We start from the raw sequence: 18,523 nt of genomic DNA on the forward strand, positions 1-18,523 counted from the left end.
AAAAGGTACATGGGCGTCCTAATGAGGAGATTATAATATTAAAATAAAAGTAATTTATATTATCCCACATTGCCTATGAGTTGGATCGACTTCATTGGAGAGTGAATAAATAGAAGTTTTCAGAGCTCTTTTAGGACAAAATCCCTCTCGACTATCAATCTCCATACTATTGCAACACGAAGCCTGGAGGTTAAACTCTTTTAGCATTCAAGGGAATATTATTGTGCTTGCAATTCATAATCCAATCCAGTATTGAAGAACATATTGCAGATGTTAAGGAAGGGCATTGAAGGCATCTAGGAGAGCTTGATAAATTTATTATTATTGTTGGGCATTCATATTTAGGGTCGTACTGCAATCGTTGGGTTGTATTTCCAGTGTTGAGTCATATTGTTGCATACCTGGGATGTATTATCACTATTGGGATTGTACTTTTTGTTGTAGGGATATCTTCATTATTTTGGCTAGGACTTGGAGGAGAGGTATTTGGGTTTGGAGATTAATAGTGTTGCAAATTAAGACTTCATACAGCCATACATGTACCAGGGCCATGAGAGTTGCGCCTAGGATTTGAACTTACTATTTTACTTGGTCTAAAAACACTATTCTAACTTAGCAAAATTAATGGGTGCGTCATCAAGTGATTTGCAATCTATTTCTCTTTGTAAGTGCCCAGACTAAAAATGAAATTAGCATTTCCAAATTATAATAAATTATGAAGAGACATTTAGTGTTTGTTATCATAATTTAATGAATTTCTTAGTATTTAGAAGAAGTAATATTGTTCCTTTAATTGCATTATATTTATGAATGAAATGATTTGTATTAAACACTGAATATGAGGATTCAAACAAAAAACAAAAAAATCAGGTCAAACAAACTACAAACTAGGAGATATAAGGGTGCATACTACATTGGTATTAGAGCATAAAATCCTACCATCTTGAAGGGATAAACATGAACAAACAATGACATGGTTGATTGGAGTGTACAACCATTATCTCATCATTATAACACATAGAGAAATAGGGCTTTGCTTAATACTAGACCTAAAGAACATATGATTGCAGAAGATCTGAATATTAACAATATGGGCAAAAGAAGGGATCCGAGTGAGGAGAGATCGTTCAATATGATGGAACAATTCATGCAAGGGAAACGAGACCTACAGATTAGAGAACACGGGAACAAAACCAACAAATTGACCTGTTGTTACAGATGATGGCTAGGCAATTAGGTATTAATGTTAATGTTAATGTTAGAGGTAGAAATAATAGTGAGAACAATGGAGGTAATAAAGGTGGACAAAATAGAAATGGGGGTAACAGAGGAGGAAATGTGGATGGCATCTTTGGACATGTAGCTCAACCCACTAAAACGATGAGCTCTATACCTCTTCTACCTACCTTCCCACCTGGGGCACCAACACAGTCTACGAATGAGCCTTAGATCACTGATTTACAGGATTAATTCAGAAGAGGTTGGGAGAGTGGAGGAACAGATTTTCAAGCAGTTATATCCCTGCAGGATTACATTGATGTGAGGATGAGACATATGTCTCATGCCAGAGATAAGAATCAAAATTTTGAATCACGGAAGAAAGTAGGGAAGCTGACTGTACCATATTTTTATGCTTCAGGGAAGACCACAACATGAGCTTGGGTTCAAAAGGTGGACACACATCTTCAGCTTAACCATATGCTAGAAGAAGTCATAAAATATGCGACTATACACCTTGACGACATTGCACATGAGTGGTGGCACCATGGCATGGTTACTATGGGGCATGACCAGATTACCTCTTATGTAGAATTTATTGAGAGAATGATAGAGAGATTCAACAAAAAGGACCCAGAATTGCACTTCAAGGAACTAGCTCAACTTAAACAATGGGGACCACTGGAGACTTATATTTCAAAATTTTAAAGATTCTTAGTGTTAGTTACCAACATATCACAGAGGAGGCTCATGGTTTTGTTTATGGATGGTCTAATTGATCCATTGAGGGGATGGACTAAGGCTTTTAATCCACCTACATTGCAGGAAGCCATTAAGAAGGCTAAGCACATGGAGGCTTCTAGTTCGAGGAACAAGTTTCACACAAAGGGTTGCCCACAGAAGAAAGACAAAGACAAGAAGCATAACTAAAGTGATTCTCACCCACCTCGAAATGATTCGGGTAGGCTTGACAATGACCAATTGAATTAGCTCAAGAGGAAGAAACTGTGTTTTCATTGCAGAGAACTTTGGGACCTTCACATAAGTGTACTATAAAAGCAAAGGCAAAATAGATTGATTATTTTTCTACTTAAGAATCAACTTCAGAGAAGTTAGAACAACAAAATGATTCGAAAAGCAGTGATGAAGAGAATACATTAGAAGGGGAGTCTGGAGATGAAAAGACCATTGCACGATTAACAGGTGCTCAAAAGGCAATCACCTTCAAGGTGTGAGGTACAATATAAGGCCAACTAGTAATTTCACTAATAGACATAAGGGTACACATAATTTCATTGATGCACAACTAGTGGCTGAGAAGGGTTTGCAGACAAAGGAGAATGATGGATTCAAAGTGATGGTAGCTAGTGGGCACAAGCTTATTTGCACACAAAAGATCACCAATTTGCACATGTCATTGGGTGATTATGAGATAGTAGATGATTTCTATGTTGTAGACATGGGTGATTATGATGTGATACTAGGCATGACTTGGATGACATCTTTGGTTGGGTTTACTTTTAACCTAGAAAAATTAGAAATGAGATTTGAGCACTAGGGAAGGAAAGTGGTGCTTCGAGTAATTTGTGATGAAGGACTTAGAGTAGTCTCACTTAAAAGGATGGAACAATTTTTCAGGCACGATCAAGTAGAGTGGGCAGCAGAGTGCCTTGTTATGCCTACAACTACTAAGAAACAAGTGAAAAGTTACCATCCAGATTTTCAAAAGATAATATCCAGGCACACTAGGGTTTTTGACAACATACCTCATGGAGTTCCTCCTAAGAGAGGACTAGAACATGTGATAGAATTGGAGGGAGCGAAAACTGTGATCACTACTCCCTATTATCATCCTAAGAAGCATAAGGATGAGATTGAAAAGGTGATTAAGGAGTTGTTGGAGATGGGTCACATCAAGCCCAGTAAGAGTCCCCTTGCATTAGCAATTGTGTAAGTGAACAAGAAATATGGGATGATGTATATGTACATTTTCTACAGGGCGATGAACAAAAAGACTATAAAAAACAGATACCCTATACCCCAAATAGATGAGTTGATTGATGATTTTCATGGAGCTTGTTATTTCTCAAAGATAGACTTGAGGTCGAGGTACCATCAAACCAAGATGAGAGTGGAGGACATTGAGAAGACAACTTTCAGGTATCATTACGACCACTTTGAGTTTTTGGTTATGCCCTTTGGGCTAACCAACACTCCTGCCACATTCCAAACTTGCATGAACTAGGTTTTTAGGAGACAGTTGAGGAAATTCGTGCTAATTTTCTTTAATGATATTCTGATATTTAGTAAAATTTGGGAGGAGCATTTGCAACACTTGGAGGAGGTCCCGAGTATCTTGGAGAGTGGGTCTCTTTATGCCAAGGAGTTACAATGTGAGTTAGACATGACAAACTTCACAAACAACAACTCCATTGACAAAACTCACAAAAAAGGGTGATTTTGAGTGGTCAGAATCAGCACAACAATGTTTTGAGCATTTTAAGTAGTTGATGTCATCTTGCCCAATGTTAGCTCTTCCATACATCACTAAACCATTTGATCTGCATTGTGACACTTTAGGGGATGGAATTGGTGCAAAAAAAAACACCCCATAGCATATTAGAGCAGGAAACTAAGGGGGGTGGAGAAGAGTTATTCCATATATGACCAGGAGATGTTGGCCATCATGCATGCATTGCCAAAATCATATCTTATCTAGTGGGAAGTAGATTTTTTTATTAAAACAAATCATAATGGCATTAAGTACTTAATGAACCAAAGAGATCTTAACAATAGGCAGCAGAAATGGATTACTAAGTTGCAAGCCTATGAGTTTGACATTGAATACGTCAAAGGTAAGAAAAATGTAGTAGCAAATACACTCTCACAGAGACCTCATTTATGTTCTTTAGTGGAGATATCTGCAGATTGGAAGGAGAAATTGGTATTGGAGTATATGAACGATTCATGGACAACAAGATTGATACAAGACACTATTCAGAATGACATGTATATAGTGACAGATGGTTTGATCTTCTACAAGGACATGATTTATTTGGTGCCTTCCTCACATCTTAAGGAACTAATCTTAAGGTCATTTCATGATTCACCATTGGCTAGTAACCTTGGGTTCTTCAAGACATATAGACAAATTCGGGAGAGGTTCACATGAAAAGGACTCAAGAATGAAGTCTTGAAATATGTTAGGGAGTGCTCAATTTGCCAGCAAAACAAAAATGAGCACATCTTTTCGATCGGTTTACTATAGCCCTTATCGATTCCAGAAAAAAAAATGGGAGAGTTTATTGATGGACTTTATTACAGGGTTGCCCAAGGTTCGGGGTAAGAACTATATCTTCGTGGTAGTGGACAGATTGACAAAATTTGCTCACTTCTTTGCTATTGCAGTGACCTGCACAACAACACAAGTGGTTGACTTGTTCTTCAGGGAGGTATCTAGGTTACATGGGTTGCCTTGATACATTGTGAGTGACAAGGACAACAAGTTCCTGAGTTTACTTTGGTGGGAACTCTTCAAGTTGAGTGATACTAAGCTTACTCCCAGTACCAGCTATCACCCACAAATAGATGGCCAGATTAAGATAGTGAACAAATGGGTTGAGGGTTACCTGTGAAATTGTGTCAGCACAATAGAAGGCTTGGAACAGATGGTTGCATATAGGAGAGTAATATTACAACACCATAGACCACGTGACTATTAGTTAGACTCTGTTTATGGTACTATATGGGTATGAGCCTCCTAACTTCATGGATTTACTATTGGGAGACAACAGGGTGTCTAAGGCTAAGGAATTTTTATAGGATAGTCAGGATATCCTGATATCATTGAAAGAAAACATCTGGTAGGCACAAAATCAACATAAGTTGTATATTGATCAACATAGAGTGGAGCATAATTTTGAGGTTGGGGATATGGTCTACTTGAAACTCTAGCCCTACAGGCAATCTACACTCAAGAAGAGTGGAACTCGGAGAAGTTAAAACCTAGATTTTATGGGTCATTCAAAGTTGCTCGTTGCATTGTTGAGGTAGCATATGAGATGGATTTGCCTGTAAGCAGCAAGATTTATAATGTATTCAATGTCTCCAAACTTAAGAAAGCCCTTTGGTCATAATGTTGAACCTTTTACAGAGTTACCCCCTTTGGATGAAGAGGGAAAGTTGATATTGGTTCCTGAAGGTATCATTGACACTAGGGAGAGAACACTTAGGAGAAGAGTCATCAAGGAGTACCTGGTTAAGTAGAGGAATCTGCCAGTGGAGGATGCTACTTGGGAGAATCAATAGGTTTTGCAACATCTTGAGATGAAATTGCTTGAGGACAAGCAATTTTGGGAAGGGCATATTGAAAATGTCCCCTTTCTGACCAGTTAATTGTTGATTCGTCATTAGCTTATTTCTCTATGGTCCTGTGGGCTAACTTGGATGTGGAAGGGATCCAAATGATATTTGGCCCAGGCATTTCTTGTTTCAGGCCAATTTAAGTTGATTTGATGCGGTTTTCGGGAACTTACTATTTTTAGTAAGTTAGCTGGCCAGGGTAGTGACTCAGCATTTTTCAGTGCATTCTTGAATGGCAACATTGTCGGTGATGATATGTGTCAATAGTTTGGCATGAGATAATGGCAGGAGCAGTAGGAGTAGGTAGCGGAGATGGCAACATGTTGCAGAAGGATGGAGGAGAAAATGGTGACGGAGATGGCAGGAATGATCTAGGACAGATTGTTGGTGTTTCACTCTATGTTGGATCTATTATGGGAACTAGATTGGAGCACCCTTCCATGGGGCCTCGTGACCTTCAGGTGGACCCAAGTGAGGAGTTGACTTTTGATAATGGGATCCCCCCTTTTCAGGGGAAATCGTGTGTTGTTGGGAGATCTGGCAACAATATTCAAGACGATCTATTTTGGAGTCCACTGGTGGTGCTGCGGACTCGGGAAAGAAAGTGAAAATTCAAATCTGAGTTTGGGCAGGAAAAATGCGGGAGGTCATTTACCTTGGTTTTCACTTTTTGGTATCAAACCTATTGGTAAATCTTCCTTTCCTCCTATTACAATTTCCTAAGAGAGTGGTTCAAGCAGTGTTTCCATTACCGTTCCAGACCCGATTGTATATCATAATATTTCCTTGATAGCTTTGTCACTGGTTGGCAAGTTTATGGGTGCTAGTCCTAATATTGAATCGGTCAGAGAATTTGTGAAGAGAAAATGGTGTTTGAAAGAGCAAGTGGAGGTTACTATAATGCTTAAAGGTTTTTTCTCATTTTCCTTTTCGTGTGAAGAGGATATTGTTGCTATTCGTTGCGGAGGGCCCTGGGTCATTGGCAAGTCATTGTTGGATTTGATTTCTTTGATGTACCTTATGTCGATGGAACCGATGCTTTCGATGTATCCTTTTAGAGATCCATCGATGCCAAGGTTTGTTCGAAATGTATCTATCTGGTTTGTCTGCACATTCAACTGGCCACCATCTAGGTGCCACCTGTCCTTGGTCTTATACCCTTTGCTCTGCCACATGGCACCTTAGCACGACCTCACTAACTGTTGAAATGAAGCTCTCCATAACCGTCTGCCTTAACTGCTTGCATTAACTGCCGACCATAGTCCATCGCTAGTGGTTTGTCGCCATGTCACAAGGAATAATCATCGCGCACCTTTATGTTGCGATGTAGCAACCACTGTTTGAACATCTGCGATCATCGTTCGATCTGCTTGACTTGCTCGACCTTTAATTTCTTCTCGCCAGCCTGTCGCAAAATTTGGATGCCTTGAGCTGCGCGCGCACGCGGGGTCCACTGGGCCATGAGCCATTTCTTGCCAAAAGCCCTTAAGCTTTGAAACTATAGTTATATGTGTTCTTATATTTAAATGCGATAAACTCTCTCTGCACTGCCAATGTGGGATAAATGCTTTACACATCCCCAACTATTGCCTGTGTTCTACACCTAAGCCTTTGTCTTGAAACCTTCTGAGCCTTTCTTTGTTGCTATTTCGTCATGCATTAGGGAGGATTTGGCAAGAGTTATGTCAGTTTCACGCCTGGCAATAATGAATTTGTTTGAAAGTTTGATAAGCCATGCCATTTCATCTACAATGGAGCATAAATATCTCTGTGATCTACAGCATGTTGAGCTCAACCCTTGTGGGAGCCACATTTTAACCCACATGTTGTCTTACTTTTCCTAAATCTGCACATGAAGCAAACAAGTTAGACAAAAATAGTGCATTTCTGATTTCTTGTTCATGATTTGACCTTTTCAAAATGAATGAATGCAAGGCTTCACTAGGGCACTAAATTTGGCATGTGCTAAATTTGGTAACATTTTTTGCGACCTCTCAGGGGTGTTTGCCTGCTAAACAGTAGAATCTAGTAGCCTAGCATATCCATTGGGCATTGAGTCAATTCTGCCTTCCTCAAAATCTGGAACTGCATCTTAGCTCTCTAAACAAAACTTGAAAATGAAACTACAAAGGTTCTACATACAGCTGAGCCTGCACACTATGCAAACTGCACTTATGGAAACCAGAAACAAAACTGAACTGAACTAAAAACAAAAATGTGTTGGAAGCACTTATTAAGCTGAAAATTACTGAAAACCAAATTGCAACTATCCTACTATGTACATATGCAAACTGTTAGTACTCAATAGCATAGTTTGAGGTGAATCCCATTGACAGGGATTGGCAACATTTCTCCATTCAATTTAGCAAGTTGGAATGCATTATTTTGTTTGCATTCTATGATAACATACGGGCCATCCCACATGGCATCAAACTCGGTATGTCTACCAGGTCTATTTTTTAACTCATCCCACTTGAAAACATGATCACCTTGATTAAATATGCGTGGTACAACTTTTCTATCAAAGGTTTTATTCATCTGAGCATGGTGAATTTCTAATTTTCTATATGCTTCCTTGAGAGTTTCTTCTAACTCCATAAGCTAAGCAAGCCTAATCTGCATTGGCTGCTCTTCAAGTAACTCAAGTTCTTTTACATAATTTAAAATCGGCAATTCAACCGAAATAGGTAACTTGGCTTCTTTGCCATAAGTTAAAACATAAGGAGAGTTACCTGTTGATCTCTTTGGTGTAATTCTGTCAGCCCAAAGGGCTAACTTGAGCTTTTCATGCCAATTTCTTTGATTCTCAACATTGGTCTTCTTAATGATGTTGATCAAGTTCTTATTAGTTGATTCAACTTGTCCATTACCCCGAGGGTAATAATTGGACGAAGTATTCAAATATATATTATGTTTAACTGACCAATCTGAAACTCTAAGACCAATAAAAGCTAAAGCATTATCAAAAATGATTGATTCTGGGGTACCAAACCTTGACACTAAGTCTTGATAGAAATTCAGGACATGAGTTTCATTAGCTTCTTTCAATGGAATTGCTTCTGTCCATTTTGTAAAATAATCAGTTGCTGTAAGAATCCATTTGTGACCTGCACTAGAAGGTGGATTAATAGGTCCTATAAAATCAAGCCCCCACTTTGCAAAGGGCTGCTCTACTTCAATTGGTTTCAAAGGCAAGGTTGCCAGCCTCTGTTTGCCTGCAAACAATGAACATTTTTCACATTTCCTTACCCATGAGTGAGCATCTTTAAACAATCCAAGCCAATAATAACCAGCTCTCATAATTTTTAGAGTTGTTGTTCTTGCCGCAAAGTGACCTCCTGCAAGTCCTTCATGAAATTCTTTCAGAACTATTTCAATATGATCTGGCTCAATGCATCTTAATAGAACATTGTTATAGTCTTTTTTGAATAAAATACCATCTATTAAAGCATAAGGACTGGCTTGTAGCCTAAAATACCTTCATTTCGACCTGTCTAAGCCTTCCAAACAGTCATTAGTTTGTAAATAATGGACAATTTGCTAATTCCAAGTGACTGGTAAAGTTGTGACAACAGGTCATTCTTCATTATTAAGCACTGTTTCAACTTGTTGCTCCTTTTCTTTATTATTTTATGTACTTCCAGCAACCTGTTCACATAAACCCTTGCCTCTAACTAGCTTGGTTACCTTGATAGAGATGTCATATTCCATTGCCTTAGTAATCCAACCTGCCCTTTTGTCATTTATGTCTTTGCTGAGCAAAAACTCTTTCACTGTAGGATGAGCAACCATAAGCTGAATCTTATTGCTAGAGAGCATGTGCCTAAATTTCTTAAGGCTTCTTATTACTGCTAATACGTGCTTTTCTACAAATGAGTACCTAGTCTCATAATAATGTAGAATCTGACTAAAGAAAGCAATTGGTTGTTCTAGCTGACACAACATTGCAGAAATAGTATCCTCACTCCCAAAAGCATATAGAATAAAATATTTCTTAAAATTAGGATTAATGAGGGTAGGAGCTACTGCAATTGCCTCTTTAATTTATTCAAAAATGTTCTTACCTTCCTTAGTCCACTGAAAAGGCATATTTTTTTTAAGCATGGATGTAAGTGGCTGCATCAATGCTGCAATATTAGGAATAAACCTTCTGATAAAGTTAATCCTACCTATGAAACTATGGAGTCCCTTCTTATGTGCTGGTAATGGCAATGCAAGTATGGTTGTGATCCTCTCAGGATCTATTGAAATCCCATGCTTTGAAACAATATATCCCAACAACTTGCCTTCATGAATAGCAAATATGCTCTTTTTGGGATTTAATGAAACTCCGTATTCCCTGCATCTCTCAAATACCTATCTGAGATGGTCAAGATGTTCATTAGTCTTTTTAGAAAAAAATAGTTACATCATCTAGGTAAACCAAAACAAACTTGTTAATCAGGCCTTGAAATGCCATATCCATTGCACGCTGAAATGTTGCCCCTGCATTGGTCAGTCCTAATGGCATTTTATTATAAGCCATTGTACCTCACTTTGTGGTAAATTTTGTTTTGTAGTGGTCTTCTTCTTTGACCAGAATTTGGTTATATCCTGAATAACCATCAAGTAATGAGAATCTCTTTGATCCTGATACAACCTGCAAAATTTGCTCCATTGAGGGTAGCGGGTAATGGTCTTTTAGGGATGCTCTATTTAGGTCTCTAAAATCAACACATAGTTTGAGTTCACCATTATTTTTCCTAACGGGAACTAGATTGGACACCCAAGATGTGTGCTTGATTGGAAATATGATATTTCCTTCAATCAACTTATTTAACTCAGTCTTCATAAGATGTTCTAATTTTGGATTAAGAGGCCTTTGTTTCTGCCTTATTGGTTTTGCATTATCTACCAGCTCTATGGTATGCTGAGCTAAATGAGGGTCAAATCCTTTCAAATCTTCATACCTCCATGCAAATATGTCATTGAATTCTTGACAAAGTTTTACAAAAGCATGTTTTTCTTTAGGGGTACATACCTTGCCAACTTTTAGTAGTTTATCCTTGAATATTTCAAAAGGTTCATAATATTCTTCCTTCACAAACATGTTGCGTTTAACTTTCCTGACCTGATCATCTATATTAAAAATGGATTCAAGGGTTACCAAACCCTTGGGCAGCTTATTGGTTTTCAATTGGAGAAACTGATTTTCATATTGTTCATTGAACTTACGCTAATTTCCGACAGAAAACTCAGCTTCTTCAAATAGGAAATTAGTAATCTTCTCATTTGAGTCAAAAACTTGCCAATTAATAGTGTTATCTAGAACTGAGGGCCTTACGACAACTTTAACATACGGTTGTCTATCAATATTTTCTAGTTCTTTTGGAATATTGAACTGAGCTCCTAAAACAACAAGCCTATCTGCTTCTTTATTTTGACCTCTAGGTATGGACAACAGATTAAATGCATCAAAATCTTCAATTAAATCCCAAATTCTATGCTTGTACATCTTCAAAACATCATTTTTGGTGACATGGATATTCCTTACTTGGTTCACAACTAGTTCATTATCACCAAAAACTTGTAAACACCTTACATTTCATTTTCTAGCCCATTCCAATCCATGTGCAAGTGACTCATATTCAGCTGTATTGTTTGTATAGCTAAAAGAAAATCTGAAAGCAGCGTAGTATTTCATACCTTTGGGTGAAACCAACATAACACCACCTCTGAAACCATTTTTACCTCTTGAACCATCAAAATAGAGCTACCAAGCCTGATTTTTCTACTGTTCTTTTTCAAGCTTCGGAATAACAACATCCTCCTGATGAATCATATAAACACCAAGACCTATTTCATCCATGCTGATGAAAGGATCTTCTACAATATTCTGGGTTACCCACTCATCCAAACTCACATCAGGTATGCATTGAATAGGTGTATCTGGATCCTAGATAGGTGGTAATTCCTCATGGTCTTTGATGGCAAGATCTGCATTTATAGGACTTGGTGTATATGGTTCTAAGTGACAAGTGGCTTGGGGTTCTGATTTAATGGTAACCTTAGTACCATACCAGGTTCTAAAAAACAAGTGTGACTAATCAGCAGAAAAGTATCCTCCTAATTTTGTTGTGAAATCTCTAGATAGGCAAATAGAAAAGTGTGGAGGTAAGTCAACTATGTACATGTCCTGAGGTATTACAAAATTAGGACAAGCATGCAAGGTCAAACCAAGATCTTTGACCAATCCAACTGACTTAATCGATGTTCCATCTAATTATACAACTCCTCTAGAAACAGGCTCATAAATTAGACAAAGTTTATCTGCAAGGTCTTTGGGCATAATTGAACTACTGGCTCCTGAGTCTATCAAGCAATTGTGGACTAGATGGTTGCCAATTATCAATGTTACAAAAAACGGAGAAGGCTTTGGTGTTTGGATTGGCTGATTATTCTTAACTGGGATATCATTAGCTAATGCAACTCTAGGCTGATCTTTCTGAGGCTCATTAGTCAAGGAAAGATTATCCAATTTGTCTCTCAGCAATTCCTTTTGTCCAGGAATTTGCAATGCACCTATCATTGTCATGGAAACAATGGTTTTTGCCATAGATTCAACAATATTAAATGGAACACCACTAACCTTATGTTGTACTTTTGGAACAACGGGCTCTGGCTGAGCTAGCTTTGACTAAGATTTAACTTTTTGTTGTTCTTTAGGTGCTACAGGCTGTCCTCTTGGTAAAATCTGCACATTTTGGACAGGTGGAGGTGTACTAACAGCTTGCTGACTTGTAGAAGATTGTTGTTTTCCTTTATCTGGCTGTTGTCCGGACTTATTTTGTTGTTGTCCATTATTTATAGCTTGTTGTTGATGATTTACAATTTGTTGTCCAATGTCAATAGCACGTTTCTTTGACCTTGTATTAGCTGTAATAGGTGAAAAAGGTCTATTTTGTGCTTGCGGATGATTAACTCCAAAAAATTCCTCACCTTGCCAATTCATCATAGCCACCTCAGGAGCTTCTGGTTCTTCATTTGTACCTACATCCTGATAAGACATGTTATTTTGTACCATCAAGGCTTGCGATTGAGCCTTCATTGCATTCTGACATGATGCTTGATTATGAGGTTGTTGGGACGAAAAACACCACTCTTGTGCCATATTGTTTTGAGCAGGAACAATTTCTTTAGAATTGCTAGTAGTATTCTAATTATACTACTGGTTTTGCCTATTATTGTAGTTCCTCCTTTGATTCTGAGCATCAACTTGGTAGTTAGGCCTATTGGGTTGATAAGGAGCTTGATATGGGGCTTGATACCTTTGATTTTGGTTCTAATTTTTCTTGAGGTTCACCAATTCATTGCCAAAATTTCGCATAGTCTGCTAGATTTGGTGAGTTTCTTCAACATTCTTTATAAACATCTCTTTTAACTCCTGTAATTGCTTTGACGGGTCTGCTACAACAATATTTTGTGCATAATTTTGAAAACCTAGTGCTGGAACAACAAGTATTGTAGCTAAAGGGGGTACTTGTAAAGGCATTAATGGCTGTATATCAGGAAAAATAGGCATAGGAGGCCTAAGGGAAATTTTACCAGCTTGTATAAGGTTGTTTTTTGCTCTAATAGATATATCATAAGCTGTTGGTAGTGTAACCCCACCTATAGACTGAATCATAACAACAATATTGTTATTTAAAGCTCTCAAATAATACAAAAATGCATGTTCAGGAGAGGGTTTTACTGTTGTAGGAATTCTATTCCAGGTTTGCTCAAAACGATAGTTAAAATCAGTCATTTGTTCTTGCGGTGCCCTTTTGATAGTGGTCATTTGCTCAACTAATGATAGGTGATCTGATTTATCTTCAAACTGCTTTGTCAGCTTATCACCCAAATCATCCCAATCATTAATTGAATTAATTTGCAAACCCCTAAACCATTGTAGTGTTTTGCCTTTGAATGACGCTACCAGTAGCCTAAGCGCCACGTTCTCTTGGGTTATATGGTGAACTCCACATAAAGATGATACATCTCTTATGTGCTCGATGGGTGTGACGTGGTCTTCACTAGTGAAACTAGGAAGACTTTTTAGAGCTGCTCCTGGTATAGGATCATGTTGGGTCAAATTCAAAGGGCTGCCTCCATTGAAGGGTACAAAAGCATGTGCTCTTGGTACGACCATTGGAAATACAAGAGGATTTACTGGTGGATTCTTGGTAATAAATGGTTGAATTGGAGTAGTTTCAAAAAGAGGATTTATGCGGGTGGCAAAATTAGGTTGAGAATTAGGTAGAGGAGAAGAATTAAACAGGAAATCAGAATATAGAGTTTCTTGAAAAACTTCAACTGACGAACTTTCTGGAAACTCAACTGTTGAATTTGTTGCTTTCTCTGTCTTTTTTGTTATCCTTGACCTTCTCTGTGATGGTGGTAGCTCAATATGCTCAACCGGATCCTCGCTCTCTTTGGTTTGATACTTTTTCATGTGTTGTTAAGACATGTTCTGCACATAGAATCAAAAAAATAGAGTCGTCAGGTACTTAGAACTTAGAAAAATAACCTCAATAGGCTGAAATACTATTGTTAATACCAAAACAACAACAAAAATGGATTTTCTTTGAGCTGTAACAGCTCAAACGTCTCCCACCGGGTGTGCCAAAAACTATTGTCACTGAGGATTGAACCTGTGATGCTAAGTGCGAAACCAAGCAATCCTGTGAAACATGGAAACACCTTCGAGCCTTTGGGTTACTCAAAGTGCAGGTGAATCTCCAGAGATCAGGCCAACTTCCTGTTTGGTGAATCTCTTGTAAATACTTTTGATATGAAAAGGGATAGAAAGATTGCATGTAATGAAAACCTATTCTAATGGAGGTGATGCACCAAATATCCTATCTGAGATCTGTAACCTGCTTAACTCACAAAATCTTCAACAAATAATCTTGATTACTTCACAACTCAACTGAACATGTGAATACATAAATATTTCATAGAAAGGTCATGATCAGAAAGCCTGCTTTAAGGAAAATAAACTATCTTCACAACTCCAAACCTATCAAAATCATTTTACACAATCTATAACCTGCATTAACCATGTATCCTCCTGAAATAATACTGCTTGAAAGATACAACATCAAAGGATTCGAAGACTAAATCATAGAAAAATAATCAATATCTTTCATTCAACACTAGACAAGAAGTATCAAGAAGGAAATCTACTGCTATATAATTGAAAAATAAAGGAGTGATGTTGTTACAAAACTCAAATACTGCTGAGCTACAACGCTTTTTTGCAAAAATGTGTATGCCAAAAAAGAAAGAACCAGAGGGAAAAAGAAGGAGAGAGAGAGAGAGAGAGAGAATATATAGATATCATGATGAATATCTCCTCCAAAAACCCTAAAAAAGAAAGATCTGCATGAGAAAAAGCCTTGGGCGAATTTGCCCAAAAATGGCATAAAACTCATGCATAATACTATAAAAAATAAAATCTAATGCCCCAAAAATAGGACTCCAGCTGATGCTGTATGAAAAGAAACCCTCAAAGTTGAATATAAAACTGCTAGTCTCGCCCAAAATAGCTCCACTGAAAAAGAAAAACTCACTGCGTAAAAATCTGCATGAAACTTTGGAATCTCCTTTCGTGTTGAAACTGATTGTGGAAATGATCTCCCTGTTTGGTGAGCTTTTCAACGGTATATAACACTTAATCTTTCATGCATAAATCAACCGTCAATCTTTCACGCAGAAAACAACTCCTCGTTTGCAACAACTAGTTCTCCTGATCTCCGATAATACCCCGATCACCGAAGGCAATTCCATTGGGTCATCGGTAAGACAAATAAATAGCTATCCTGATCGTCCAATCTTCCTTGATCTCTTTCTTCGCTCTGCTGCTAGATCTTTAGGAACTTGCTCGGTCTTTAAACCTCTATTTTTTCTTTAAAACGGGCCCACTTTTGAGTCTGCAGACCCTTGCCACGTGCTACAACCTGATTTGTCCGTGGATCCACCTGGGCTCCACTTAAAAGCCTCAAGACTTTAGACCAGACCCACCTCTTCCTGGGCTCGCCTTGTCGCCAAGTCGCAGTGATAACCTGATGTGCAGCTTCTCATTGTGCCTTAGCAATAGCCATCAGATCATCTTGGACTTGCTCGATCCTCCTCGGACCTGCTCAACCTTTAACTTGCCTAAGCTGCTCTTTTCTGCCGCGTGTCACTTCCTTGTTTGTCCGTGGTCACCACCAAGGTGCCACTTGTCTCGCCATTTCAACATTACCTCAGCATGGCTAGACCCACTATTAGACCTTAGCCTTTCCTTGTCGCTAAGTCCACAACCTTAACGTTTAGATGAATTTTCATCACGGTATAGCAATAGCCATTAGATCTTTTTTTATCACGGTTGATCTTCCTTGATTTGCTCGACCTTTAGCCTCTTTAAGCGGCTCTCTCTTATGCCACGGTGTCACCACGTGTCAGCCACTGGTTTGCCCATGAGATCCGCCTGTCTCTCCACTTGGACCTACCACTGGACTTGGGCCTGCCTTGGTTCGTTCGATATTATTCTTTTGGCCAAACTTCCTCCCTCGGCAAACTGCTCACATGTCACATCGATACCTTAGTTTCAACAATACGTTAGTTTCATTGGTGGGACCAGTTCTGATTTCTTCGATGTACCTTATGTCTATGGAACTGATGCTTTCAGTGAATCCTTTTAGAGATCCATCGATGCGAAGGTTTGTTCAATAGGTCACTCTTTGGTTTGTCTACGCATCCAGTTGGCCACCATCTAGGCGCCACCTATCTCCCACTTGTCCTTGGTCTTATACCCTTTACTTCGCCATGTGGCACCTTAGCATGGCCTCACTAACCGCTAGAATGAAGCTCTCCATAACCGTATGCCTTAACTACTTACATTAACTGTCAGCCATAGTCCACCGCTAGTGGTTTGTCACCATGTCGCAAGGAATAATTGTCGTGCACCTTTATGTTGCAGTATAGCGACCATCGTCGGATCATCTACGATCACCGTCTGATCTGCCTGACTTGCTCGACCTTTAATTTCTTCTCACCAGCCTGCCGCAAAATTTGGAAGCCTTGAGATGCGCGTGCATGCGGGGTCCACTGGGCCATGAGTCACTTCTTGCCAAAAGCCCTTAAGCTTTGACACTATAGTTATATGTGTTCTTATATTTAAATGCGATAAACTCCCTCTACACTGTCAATGTGGGATAAATGCTTTACACATCCCCAGCTATTGCCTGTGTTCTACACTTGAGCCTTTGTCTCGAAACCTTTTGAGCCTTTCTTTGTCGCTATTTCATCACGCAACAGGGAGGATTTGGCAAGAGTTATGTCGGTTTCACTCCTGGCAATAATGCATTTGTTTGAAAGTTTGATAAGCCACGCCATTTCATCTGCAATGGAGCATAAATATGTCTGTGATCTACAACATGCTAAGCTCAACCCTCGTGGGAGCCACATTTTAACCCACATGTTGTCTTACTTTTTCTGAATCTGCACATGAAGCAAACAAGTTAGACAAAAATAGTGCATTTCTGATTTCTCGTTCATGATTTGACCTTTTCAAAATGAATGAATGCAAGGCTTCATTAGGGCACTAAATTTGGCATGTGCAAAATTTGGTAATAGTTAGTCATGTCAACAATGGCCTAAAGGAAGATAACAACACATCCTTTGAGGGTGATGGTATTTTGAAGAATTCAGATAGAGAAGCTGAGCAAGAAGAAACTGATCCTGAGGGGAGGTTGGAGAAGAAAGGTGAAGAAAAAATTAGGGTGTCAGATTAGAAGGAAGTAAGTAGTCTTGATGGTAAAAAGGGTAGTAAAGATGAGACCTATATTGAGGAAATCTTTAAAGCTCGATTGTAGAAGAAAAGTGAAGAAATTGGTAGAGCGTCAAATCAGAAGGAAGTAAGTAGCTTTTATGGTGTAAAGGGCAGTAAAGAAGAGACCTATATTGAGGATATCTCTAATTCTCCCATTACGAATCTAGAGAAATTTGTAAAATTCCAATATGAGAATATCTCAAATGATTCAGTCAACTGTGTTAAATCTACTTTCCCAAATGTTGAGATGGATTGTACGGGTAATGAATCCCAACCCAGTTTAGAAATGAATAACCCGAGCTTAAATCTAGAAAAGGATACAAATGGTAAGACAATGGATAAAATCTATGATTCAGGTAAGGAAACCTTGAGTATAGAAGAAACAGATTTTGAGGATGATAGTGGGTACACCATAGTTACCAGAAAGAGGAGCAGTACTACGAAGAATAATGTGCCTAGGATGTCTACAAGGAATAGAGTTAGGGTTGATGTGGGGATGAGAGGAAGTGTTGGGAGGAAATACTCAAGATGGCATAGAGAGCAGGGAAACAACCAAGATATTGCTAATGGGATACAATGAACCATCCCTAAGATTTGTAAGACTTTAACCCCTTCTAAGCAATGAAGATTATGTCATGGAATTTTTGGGGGCTAAATAGCTCTAATAAACAAGAAATTTTGTGTATCTTTGTTAGAGATCACAAGTTGGATATTATTTTAGTTCAAAAATCTAAAATTCCTAAGGAATGAATTGAGAAATTGAAGTTCTTCACTAACTGTGGGGTTCATGGAAATAGTCCTGATGGTGCTTCAGGAGGAATTGCTTCTTTTTGGAATCTAAATTTTATAACTGGTTCAAAGGTCTAGGAAGACTCTAATCATGTGGCCCCAAAATTTCATCATGTTAGAGATAATTTCAGTTGGATTCTCTCTAAAATTTACGCCCCGAATAGTAAGTCAACGAGAAGAAAATTCTGGAAATCCCTAGCTGATTTCAGAGCCAAATTTCTGAATGAGGCCTGGTTGGTCATAGGTGATTTCAATACTCTAATCAACGATTTTGAGAAATTTGGAGGATCCCAAGTCCATATGGATAGTAAGTTGGAT

Source organism: Cryptomeria japonica, chromosome 10 (assembly GCF_030272615.1).
Source record: "Cryptomeria japonica chromosome 10, Sugi_1.0, whole genome shotgun sequence".
NCBI lineage: Eukaryota > Viridiplantae > Streptophyta > Pinopsida > Cupressales > Cupressaceae > Cryptomeria > Cryptomeria japonica.